The sequence below is a fragment of the Epinephelus fuscoguttatus genome, linkage group LG21, assembly GCF_011397635.1.
Source record: "Epinephelus fuscoguttatus linkage group LG21, E.fuscoguttatus.final_Chr_v1".
Taxonomy (NCBI): domain Eukaryota; kingdom Metazoa; phylum Chordata; class Actinopteri; order Perciformes; family Serranidae; genus Epinephelus; species Epinephelus fuscoguttatus.
The window spans coordinates 28,966,837-28,979,519 of record NC_064772.1 but is presented as its reverse complement, the minus strand read 5'-3'; the positions used below and the strand labels follow the sequence as shown (position 1 = coordinate 28,979,519).

The 12,683-nt window shown below is 43.6% G+C and overlaps 1 protein-coding gene across 12 annotated transcripts in view; it reads left to right on the top strand.

Annotated features, from left to right (window-relative positions):
• The window catches only part of ntng1a (netrin g1a), a 140,600-nt gene that overhangs the window by 103,856 nt on the left and 24,061 nt on the right, over positions 1–12,683 (top strand). The gene's annotated exons all lie outside the window — the stretch shown is intronic.

Sequence of the window (12,683 nt, the reverse complement as noted above, 5' to 3'; positions counted from 1 at the left end):
TTGAACCCCAAGGCCTGTTCAAAGTTTGGCATGTTCCAACACTATGATGAAAATAACACTGCGGCAGGTTTCCAGTTGTCATCATTGGACAGTATTTAATAAACCTACATCCATGTACAGTTAACCATTCATTCCAACAAGCAGCACACTGCACAAACTTGCATCAGTGTCATTGTGAAGTGTCTGCTGATGTCTGGTAGGGACACAAACATTGCATACTAAATGTGTTAGGGTTAATAAATAATGTTCTCCAGCTGCAGCTTCAATGCTAATGTAGGATAGAAGCACTTATTTACTCCTGCGTGGGCAGAAGGAAGTAGGCCAGGTTTACATTAGCCTTGTTGTCTAATGTCTTTGGCTACGTCACATCATATGAGGAATGTTTCTTCATCAAGAGCCTAGGCTGTGGTGGGAACTTTTGTTCATGTGGCCTCTTAAAACCACTGAGACTGTGGGCCTCATGCAAGAACAGGTTTGTTCTTAAGTGGCCCATATGAGAGAGAAACCTGTATTAATAATTGGTTTGGGTCCACTATCATGACTCCTGGAACTGCTCTGTTGGTTTGTGCTGATTTCTGCCTTGAAGCTCTGGACTAAAGTTCTTTTATCATTTCATGAAACTGTTTGTGATTTAAACTCGTCACAAACAAAGTGAAACCCGTACATGCTAACAGAGGGGCATTTATGCTAAAAATCAAATCTGACGAATGCACACTAGTCATGAACAATTGGTTTTCATCAAGTCAACAAGCAGATAATTCAGTGCAGTTAGGAGTGCCACAAGTCAGATTGAGCACAATGAGTATGAGCAACTCTCAAATGGAAAAATCAAAAGATTTAAGAGAAAGACATTACAGTATTCTTGTATGAGACTTATTGTTGTGATACTGAGCTATACAGATGAACTTGCCTTGGCTAGAAGGAGGAGGACAAAACTTTTACAAGTCAAAATTTGGCATATATTATAATCTCCATTTCCTCTTTTTTTCCAAAGCTTCTCTTTCCAACACATACCCAAACTCTTGCTGTTTATTATTTATTTGGATCCCCAGCAGAAAAAGCAACAGCTGCTCTTCCTGGGGTATGAACAAAACAAGGACACGGTGTCACACAGTACTCCCTACATACGGTAGTTTAGTGGCACTGAAGTGAGGAGCTGAGCAATGATCCAGGTCCTCACATGTAGACTTTTTCAGCGCCTGCTAATGGCCACTAGGGGGCAGATGAATTCTGAGTGAATAAATGAAAGACTGAACGAATGGATGATGGACCTGTGAGCAGATATGGCATTCACGTTTGTCATAAAACCAGTCAGCGCCATCCAGGTCTTGTTACCCTCTCCAGTTCGTCTGCCATATATCAGCTAAAGCAGCAGAGAGAAGAGCGGCGGTGCTATAAGTTCGAGTACGCCGGCATTCATTTGAGAGCCCAAGTTTTATACCGCCCTGTCCGCCTTATTGCATCCACTGTGATTTCTGCCTTTCTCTGCGGTGCTCGAGGACTCTCGGTCACCGGCTGATGACTTATTCTCACTCCCAGAGGATCCGTGTTATGAGACTTAGGGAGGGTTAGTGAAATGGCCATTCCCAGAGCCCAGATTGACAGCACATTATTAAAAAAAGGTCACACACACACACACACACAGGTGCTCATCCAGACCTCCACTCCTCAAAGCAGTCACACATACATTCATAACTACTACACAAGGACACACACACACTCCCTTTGCCCGGCAAGTGATGAAAAACAGTCTTAGTATAAAGTGCATTATTATACTTTGTCTTGGAGGGGAAAAAATCCATAATGTAATAACGCAGTGAAAAATCTATAGGAATGCAAGGCTATCCCTCCTGAATAAAAAAAAAAAATCACAAGGCTGACAGAAAAATGCACCTTGTGCTGTTGTAATTTTCAAGCCCATTCAACTCCAATTCCTAAAGTCTCCTTCCCTCTCAATGTTTTCACCCGTACCCAGTGAGCATATGGCAGCTCTTCGGAGACAAATTTGTCAAAGATGAAAATTTAATTAAGATTTAATTTCTTTTTACTATGCCCATCAAGTCGTCTGATGCGATAAGGAGATCGATGAATCATCATCCGGAGGGGGTGTGGAGTTAGGGAGGGTGGGGAGTGTGTAGAGGGGGGGGGCGATATTTCGCATCACAATGGCACAAAGAAGAAGAGCAGGATTTAAAAAGTGATGAAGAAAGAAAAGGATGGCAGAGATAGAAGGAGGGGAAGTGGGCATCACTCTCTGTCACAGCTAACTCAGCCTTCTGGGGTGGCTCTGTCTCTCTCGCTTTCCCTCTCTCCATCTATGTCTCTCACTCCGCCCCCACCCCACCACCCCACCCCGCCCGTCTCTCAGCCTCACTCATTCTTGCTTTCTCCCTCTGTGGAGACAGAAGGAGAGGGATCAGTTTGAGAATTAACCATGGCAGTTCATTTCACTGTAGGGCTGAGGATACTGAGGGAGATAGGAGGCGGTGGTGGAGGGGGGCAGTAACGGGTGGCCTTTGAAAAGCTGATTTCAAATAGTAAAAATGTATCCTGAATGTTATATAAAGGGAAAAATCCTTAAATGCACTTTAAACTCATAATTGGATTTGGAGAATTGGACTTTTTTGTCTGCATGCCGTATACAGCATGTTGAAAGCAGACATGAGCGTAGCTTTGCTTCAGTGCTGGATTTCTGTAGGATCAGTCTGCTCACAGTTGAAGTTTCAACTAGCTTAAACGCATACAAGTACACACACACTCACATATAGAGTGTGTGCACACACTGACCACTTAACAAGACTGGTAGCAATGCTAGTGCATACTTGTACCTAGCTAAGATGCCACAATCCCACAGTTTAACTATGTTAACTACAGGAAATGTATCTGGATTAAAAAAACGTTGTATAAATGGCCACATGTTGTTTCTGTTCACACAAACACCACCTCACCTATTCTTTTAATTAACAGAAAAACAAACAGTGGGACTTTAACAAGACTGTTCTTGGTGAAGGTGATAAAATAGAGGTTGTAAAACTGCTTTGGAATACTCTGATATTTTAGGAAATTGCCTAGCATTTGAACGATACAACCACATCGTCTGTTCGTTAAATATTAAGCTTTAAACTCTCTAAACTCTGAACTATCTAAACAAAAGGACAAGTTGTGTAATCTTGAGAGGGATTATATGCTGTATTGTGTTTTATAAGGTCACCAGGCAGTTTTACCAAACTACAGGAAATTTCTGTTTCAGTGTCTTTGCTAAACTAAGCTAACAATCACACACAACTCACAACAAGGAAGCCAATAAATTTATTTTTAAAAAAGGTTAAAAAAACTTCAAAGGCAGAAGTGTCGGGTCACAACTAATATAATTAGCAGGCTGATCCAGAAACACAAAGCTACATAATTCAAAACCACTTGAGAAGTTGTATAACTGTAACAAAACTTTTTGATCTTCAATATGTAGGATAATATTTTGCAGAGGTAGGCGACTCGAGTCCCATGACTCTACTGAGACTTGGTTGACTGACATCAATAAAAGACCCTACTTGACTTGAGATGTGACTCAAAAGGACTTGACCTTTTTTTTTTTTTTAAACTTGACATTAGGATTTTTCTAGATACAGTTGCATATTGTTTTCGAAACATGATTGGTTGATTTATAGTGTGAAGCGCACAAATCTGGCCACCTACTAGGATGCAGCAGACCAACAGAGCAAACGCACAAGGCAGCTATCATTAAGAGGGCTAGTTCAAACGTAATGAAATTTGGATTCAACAGTTGATCCTTTGCTAAGTCCCACCCCCGGATGCTGATCGGCCTATCATAACGTAGCATCAGGCCAGCTCAGACCAGGGTCCAACAACAACACAGTCAATTCAATCAATCAATCAATTTTATTTATAAAGCCCAATATCACAAATCACAGTTCGCCTCACAGGGCTTTAGAGCATACGACATCCTTCTGTCCTTATGACTCTCGCAGCTGTGCTCCATTGACTCTAATGCAGTCGCCTCAGATTTCCTTCATTTTCAGGCTGGTTTTGTGGATTTGGAGCTAAATGTTGTGCCTGGGGCACGTCGTGTATTAATGATACTCGTTACCTGGAGAGGTTGGAAAAAGATATACGTTTCTTCCCTGTTCCAAAACCAAAATCAGACCCTGAGAAGTGTAGGGTTAGCTAGCTAGCTACTGAAGATATAGCCTACTGAATGTATACACATGCTGCTTTTGCTTTTAAATGATTATAACAGTGAAACAAAGACCGACCCTGCTGTACAGGAACCAGTGAAGGGAAGCAGGGAAACTTTGCTCATATTCAACCAGCAGTGTGTCAATGCATTAATATTGTTTGACTTCCCCCAGAGATCCCTGCCCTTTCATCTGCACACACTGTGATGCCACACAGCTGGTTCAATATCAGCAAAGTTTCCCTTTATATTCATTGTCTTGTGTGGCGATCAGCAGTGATGTGGTGGTTCACTTTTACACTGTGATCTGTAGCCTATAGTTCGGCTTTAGCTTCTAACTATCTTTGTCTTTTTAACCTGTTGTTGCTGCTGAGTCAGTTTGACATCCTGGATATATCCTTCAAACACAGACTGTAGACCCCTCTGTCTGCTTCTCTCTGCAATCACTCTTTCATTTCTCCAAAAATATGATAATATATCTTCAGGGAGTGCAGTTAGTTACAGTGTGGGCTCCATGATTACTGCGACAGCTTGTCGGACCATCACAAAGGGGCGGGGCTTAGCGAAAGGTCAGTTATGTTGTCGATTACAATAATAGGAAGAGAACAACAGTATTCAAGGGCTGCAGCTCAAACAATCTGTGTCACAACAACCACAACATCTAACTTTATAGTGTTGCACTTCTGTTTCCACTTTAGAGTCCTGTAGAGCTGTCGGGCTGTGTTGTAACTTCAGAGCCTCACTCTCCTTTGTTTTTCCACAAAATGTCAAATAACAGTAAGATGTGTAAGGTGTAAGCAGGCTGCAGCAGCTTTCATTAACGTTAAAAATTAAACATGACCACTGTCTTTAAACTGGGCAGGGACTCGACTTTACTTGATTCTCATGGCAGTTACTTGAGACTTGCACATGTGAGAGTTACTCCCACCTCTGCTATTTTGTAAACAGACTAATGAAAACTTTAATTTGCCAAATGCACAGAAACTGATACATAATTCATCAAGAATTTTCAAATCCCTCTGCAGATCACCAACTTTATAGTTATTCATCCAATTAAAGATACATGCTGACCTCATCCAGGGCTGAGTTTTTAAATATGTACAAATGAAAAAAAAAATTTGTTGCCAGTGAAAGACGAGCTGAGACTGTAGGAAAGGACAGAGTGAAGCTGTTGAAGGCTGCGAGGGTCGTGACCCGTCTACATGGTGACATAACCAGTTATATAGTCGTTATGAGTTACATAAGAGGAGTGCGACCTTGCTGCACGGTGACAGCAGTTGAGCTGGATGGTGGCTGATATGTCAACAATAGTAAAAAATCCTACCAATCACTTGTAGTCATGATTTTGTCCTGATGATCACACACAGATTGAGTGTCTGCGGTGTCAGTATTTAGACTCCATTTGAACAAATCACATAGAAATGAAAAAGGGACCTTCATTTTTTAAATTTGGTAAATAATAGTACTCAGTAAAAAATTATTTTGTCCCAATTTCAGAAACTTTCTAGAGATTAAGTCTTCATTAGTTCTGTCTGCAGCTTGATAAAATGAGTCGATTTGCTTGTCAGGATGGGATTAGGAGACACTTGTTCAGATTTAGCTGGAGACAGCCTCGGAGTTTACGGATCACCTTTGATCAAAGCGGTAAAAGGCGTGGACACACAGTGGATTTCACTGTAATGATTCATCCCCTGCCTGGAGAGAAGATCCACATTAGCCATCCACGGGCAGACTGAAAACCCTGCAGTTCTTGGTCCTGGGTGAGAATGGAAAGACAGTGACAGTCACAGTAACAACAAATATTATTTTTCTGACATACAAATTGCTTTATTTTTTGCTGTCGTTCTCTAATTAGTGTACGTTAATGCGGAGCCACCAGATGCTACAGCCTTATTATCAGTCCTCCAGTCCAACTGGGAGGTGCTGATCATGGGAATGTGACCAAACATACACATACACACTCATTTGCACAGACATATATATATACACACATTTAGACTTTCTTGATTAATCTTCCTCTTGTGCATAGGAAGAAGGTTTCTTTACATATTTTAATGACATGACCAAATCCCACAGGAACTAATAATATCACTATAGAATGAGTCCCATTCTTTGTTAGTGAAGACAAACAACCATGACTGTATATGTGTCTCCGAGGTGGGTTCATTATATTATTTCCGTTATTTGACAGGAAATTTGTGTGGTTTGTACAAACATACAGCAATCTCATTCAGTCATTCGTTTTCCGTCCCCCTTTTTCCTGTTGGGGGTCGTGGGGGTGCTGGAGCCTATCCCAGCTGACAGTGGGCGAGAGGCGGGGTACACCCTGGACACTTACTTACCTACTTAGTTACTATCGTTCCTATTGGATCATTGGGCTACGAGTCCCCTCTACTTGCTCGGGTCCCTAGCAACCCTCCTTGCACCATGCCAGCTCACACCCATCTTCTTTGGCTTCCCTCTCTTCCTCTTGCCGCCCTCAGGCACCCAGTCCATTGCCACACTCACTGGTCTCTCTCTTGGCAGTCGGAGTATGTGTCCAGCCATTCTTCTTCTCCTTGCAGAGACCATGTCAGACAGTTGCGCCACCCCTGCCCTTCTTATCACCTTGCCATGGGATCCTCAAGATGGTTCTGAGGCATCGTCGGTGGAAGACATCTAACATGTTGGTAATGCTGACAGTCCTCATCCACGTCTCGCAGGCGTAGGTCGCTGTTGGAATGTCCACTGACATATACAGGCGTAGCTTGATGGCCGTAGTGATAGCTTTGGACGACCATATGTTGCGGAGCCGTTAGAACACTCCTGCAGCTTTGCCAATTCTCGTTCGTTCGTCTTTCTCCACGTCTCCTGTACTCGAAGATGTTACTGCCAAGATACGTGAAGTTCTCGACATACTCAATGTCATACTTGCCTAGAGTGAGTGGTAGGTGGTGTTGATCCTGTCCGACGATCATGGCCTTGGTCTTCTCGTAGCTGATCCGTAGACCAACCTTTGCTCCGTGCTCTTGGAGAATGCTGGTCTTCTCCTGGTGTGCAACGTGGGTATGACTAATCAGAGCCAGGTCGTCCACAAAGTCCAATTCATGCAGTCTACCCTGTCCCCACTTGATGCTGAAGTTCGTCCTGGACCCTGGACAGGTCAATAGACCAGGCTGACACATAGAGACAGACAACCATTCATGCTCACATTCACACTTATGGGCAACTTTTAGAGTCTCCAATTAACCTGCATGTCTTCAGACTGTGGGAGGAAGCTGGAGTACCCAGAAAAAACCCACGTTGACACGGGGAGAACATGCAGACTGGGCACAGAAGGGCTCCCCTACCCTGCGTTTGAACCAGGAACCCTCTTGCCGTGAGGCAACAATGCTAACCACTCTACCACCGTGCCACCATACAGCAAACTGCCTTCAAAAAAACTGATCACTAACTCATTACTAACTGATGCACTGGTATAATCACATTACTTTACTAATGCAGCACTAATGAAACAATCACGTAATCACATCACACATGTGCCAATTCATTTAAAATTTCAACAAAATGATTAATAGATAATTTTTTACATGTTACCTTTTCTTGATAAAAAAAAGAGTGTATTTAATTTGAGTGTCATTGCTCTTTAAATCTAAATCCAGTGAGCCTGGTGAGAGCGACTGCTCAGTGTTTTTTCGTCAGGCTCACAGCTCTGCTGTGTATTCATTTAGTGCCATGTGTTTATGCATCCACACACATAAACACATTTGCCGTGCGCACATACCGCCACTTCCATCCTCACACACATCACCCACTCATTTATGCTTTTATTCCTTTTTCCACAGCTATTTGAATTTCCATTTTACCCCCATTCGCTTTCTTTTTTCCCCCTCATCGCCTGTTGTTTTGCATCCCCTCATTCTGCTGCTCTCTCTGCCCTTCTTCCCCACCACCTCTTTCTTTTCTTTTCCTCCTGCCTCCGCCTGTTCTCGCTCCATCTCTCCGTTTTGTTTCATGCTCGTGTTCTCCCTCCCTTCCTCTCTCTCTCTGTCTCCTCCACAACACCCCCAACCACCCCAGAGACCGAGCTTGTTTACTCTGTCTTTTCCACATCTCGGCTCTGTGCAGCTGTGACGGTAATCTTTCTTTCAAATATTTGTTTCTTCCATCTCCAGATTTTTTTTTTTTTTATTCCTTCCCCCATAGCTACCACCACCGACGTACACCTCATTCCTTCCCTGAAATTCTTAAACTGTTCTTCTTCCAACTTGGCTCCTGGGCACTTTAAGACTTGCCACCTTCAATTCAGATCTACACATTGAGAGGGAGCGAGCCGGGCACTCCGGCGAGGCAAGCCGTAATTTTGCTCCTGAGGAATTCAATCAGGTTGCATGCCGTGTGCTTGTGTTTTGGCAGCCTTTCCGCTGCTAACCAGTTAGCGATGCCTGTCACCATCACTGGGCTCTGTATAGCCAAAGAGCTCCAGATGATGATGGATTGCTATAAAATGATGGCAGCCAGGGAAAGTAATTACCAACTTTGCCTGCGGTGGAAATTCAGCAGATAAGCCCCTTTCCAGAGTAGTTCAGGTAGCGCCAAGGCAAACAGGTGAGACACATCGAAGGTCAAAGCGGAATGGGTACTGACAGAAACAATGTAATGACGCCCACACACACACACACACACACACAGACATAGACACACACACACATTCACCATCTTACTTCCAGCCAGCAACTGAATGTGCTCTTGACAGTAGAGTCTTATGTGGCAAATTCGATGTCCTCTTTTTCTTCATGTGGCACACTGAGGGTGAATAAATGACAGATTAGCTTGTTCAGTGAGGAAATAGGACGTATGCCAAAGATTTAAAGCCCACACACCCATGGGAGAACAGTGTGTGATTGGTTTCTGATAATCCATTAGCATGCATTCAGCAGTGATGGTCTTGGATGGGTGACAACATAACTGGAAATGAACCAGCAAAGGATGAACATCAAGCACTGGGACTTGTAACCACGCAGCTCTCTGATGTGAGACTTATTGTAAATCAGTTGCTGTCCCGCATGACTCCGGCTCTCTACTGTATTTTAATGCCCACATTTGTGCGAAGGAGTGTGTGTTCTGTCGCATGTGCTGACCCCACATGCGCACAGATCATGTTCAGTGAATCGCACACCCCTCGGAGATCATGTTCTCCACCCAGCAGCTCGCAACCATGATCCCTGCACAACTCATAAAAATCAATGGAGCGCACCGTCAACATAAGCAGCTCCTAATGCTCTTCCTGTGCGATAGGACAAAATTAGATTGCAGCCGTGCCCCATAATGGCGGGGCCAGGCAGGTGAAGGGGATTGGAAATGACGGTGATTGAACATTAATCGAATGACCCGACATGGGATCCTGGACATCTGCTCGAAGCCCACAGGTTGTTCCTAAAGCAGCAAATAATTGCACTGACAGGCCACTGGCGCTTCAAATCATGACCTGGAAGAAAGGTTATTTGGCCCTGAGCTGCACCAATTACCAGAGGGTCGTTTGTAAAATAAGTAGTCATTTAGACTTGGTAACATCTCCCTTTCTTATAGAGGTGTGATGAGTTCAACACTTCCAGTCTTTGGCATGCAGCTGAAGGCAAACAGCAGTCATTTGGTACTGTGCAGCACTGTGTTTATTTTCTCTGTATAAACGCTGTTATGAAGAATATTCGCTCTTCTCAAACTGAACTTAGTTTTGGTGATGCACTAATGGAAGTCACCTCTGTCTCTCTCCTTCTGTCTGGTTTTATATTTATATCCCTCTTCATTTAATGTAGTGGGTCCCCTGCTAATCTGCCAGACTAGATGTAGATAGCGCCTGTGTATTATTGCACTGTCAGCTACTTAACCAGGCCCTTTTTAGCACTGCGTTACTGATTTTTTTTTCTTCCTCTCTTTTTTTCACAGTTCAGTTGAAGAGCTAAAGCACTTGCAGTCACACATTTTTGACTTCATGAGAAACTGGAAGAACTGTGTATAATGTATGTTTGGCACAATGGTGCATGCAAACAGAGACCTATATGTGTTAGTAGATGATAATGGTGTCCTTTTGTAATAATGCAAGCTAATTGGTTATATATTTTAATGTAACCAGGCATTTAGGCATGTAGACATGGTCAGGACGGCCTGCTGAAGTTCAAACCGAGCATCAGAATGGGGAAGAAAGGTGATTTAAGTGACTTTGAACGTGACATGGTTGTTGGTGCCAGACGGGCTGGTCTGAGTATTTCAGAAACTGCTGATCTACTGGGATTTTCACACACAACCATCTCTAGGGTTTACAGAGGATGGTCCGAAGAAGAGAAAATATCCAGTGAGCCAAAATGCCTTGTTGATGCCAGAGGTCAGAGGTTCAAGGTGATAGAAAGGCAACAGGAAGTCAAATAACCACTAGTTCCAACTAAGGTCTGCAGAAGACCATCTGTGAACCAACAACACGTCCAACCTTGAAGCAGATGGGCTACAGCAGCAGAAGACCACACCAGGTGCCACTCCTGTCAGCTAACAACAGGAAACTGAGGCTACAGTTCACACAGGCTCACCAAAACTGGATCCATCCTGCCTTGTATCAAGGGTTCAGGCTGCTGCTGGTGGTGTAATGGTGTGGGGAGATTTTCTTAGTACCAACTGAGCATGGTTTAAACACCACAGCCTACCTGAGTATTGCTGCTGACCGTGTCCATCCCTTTATGACCACAGTGTACCCATCTTCTGATGGCTACTTCCAGCAGGATAACACACCATGTCACAAAGCTCAAATCATCTCAAACTGGTTTCTTGAACATGACAATGAGTTCCCTGTACTCCAATGGCCTCCACAGTCACCAGATCTCAATCCAACAGAGCACCTTTGGGATGTGGTGGAACGGGAGATTCTCATCATGGATGTGCAGCTGACAAATCTGCAGCAACTGTGTGATGTCATCATGTCAATATGGACCAAAATCTCTGAGGAGTGTTTCCAGCACCTTGTTGGATCTATGACACCAAGAATTAAAAAGGAGGTCCAACCCCGGTACTAGCAAGGTGAACTCAGGAATTCATGCGCTAATTGTGACAAATTTTTCACCCAGTCATCTAATAGGATATAATGATGTAGTGCTGACATTTTATATCCAAAAGGTCAAAGGTCGGCTTCACTGTGACATTATGATGTTATGCAAAAACACTCTACTGGCCATTATTCATATCCCAGCAACAGAAGGGGAGACATTTGGCCAGATCCTAAATTGGTGAAACTGCTGATTGTAAAGATCTGTGCTGCCAGGTTGAAGATGTGTGTGAAGCATCCAACTTGTCTAGTTTGTGGAGGTATACAACTACGAGGTGGTAAATCTGGTTTTAGCTATGCTATAAGTATATCTTGAAAAGAGACTTTATGCATTTAAAGAGCAGAAACTGTCCATTTCATGTGAAAATGCAAGTGTATTTTGACACAATGCATGTAACAGGCTTAAATTGACACAAAGTCCCTGACCATCCAAAACTGACGCTGGAGGGGAAATTAGAGTGTCATAGTTTGAGGAGTTGAAGAGTTGAGAGTGCAAATGTGTCATTATCAGCTGTAGCTAGTCGGCTAAAGCTGACAAAAGTCCAGTGAGACGGTTGAAAACGCTGTCTGATCCCCTGTAAAATGGGTCTTAAATATAAACCTGATGGCTACAGGCAAAATACCATGCCAGAAGACTGAGGCTAAAGCTGCACGTACCACAAAAACTAAGCATCCTCACCAGCTGATGATGTAAGACATGGAAATACAGATACAGCATTGTTCCCACAACCAATTTAATGTGACACTCAGAACCAGTGTTGCCAAATCAAACTGTACTTGGCGAATAACATAATTGTGATTCTTATTGTCCTTGCTCTTGTCCTTCCTGTCTCCAGTCAGCATCTGCCCACCCCCTTGAGGTTTGACATCCATTACGCTCCTCCTCCATATGTCAGTGTGGCCTCCTGCACTTCACAGCTCTCAGACAGGTCACAGATTTGGCTCCTAAATACAGCTTGCAGGCTGAGATCAGAGGAGAAGTGATTGAATGACAGGAGTTTGATCAAAGTCCACGTACACAAACACATGCACACACTCAGGAAATCCTCATGTTTCCCCTGAGTACTTGGAGATATTTTGTGACGGCTCCATTAGATGAAAGGCCCCACCAAAAATCCTGCACAGATGCCTCCCCTGCCTCCTCAGCTGAAGGTGTGGTGTTAAGCGGATGATGGGAGAGACGTGAGAGGAAGAAAGCACCCTTTTCATTTCATTTCTGCCTCTCTAGTTTACGTGGGCGCGTTTCTCCTATTGCCCAGCATGCTTCCTCTTCCCATGGTGAGGGGGTTGTTTGTTTTTGTGGGCAGGCTGCCTTATTGAGGGCAGGGGGTAGAGCGAATGGGAGGGAGGACCTCCGTTCAAACAGATGATTAGAGAAAGTGGAGCTGCCTTCGATGTCCTGAAAGCAAATTCCTCTCAAAA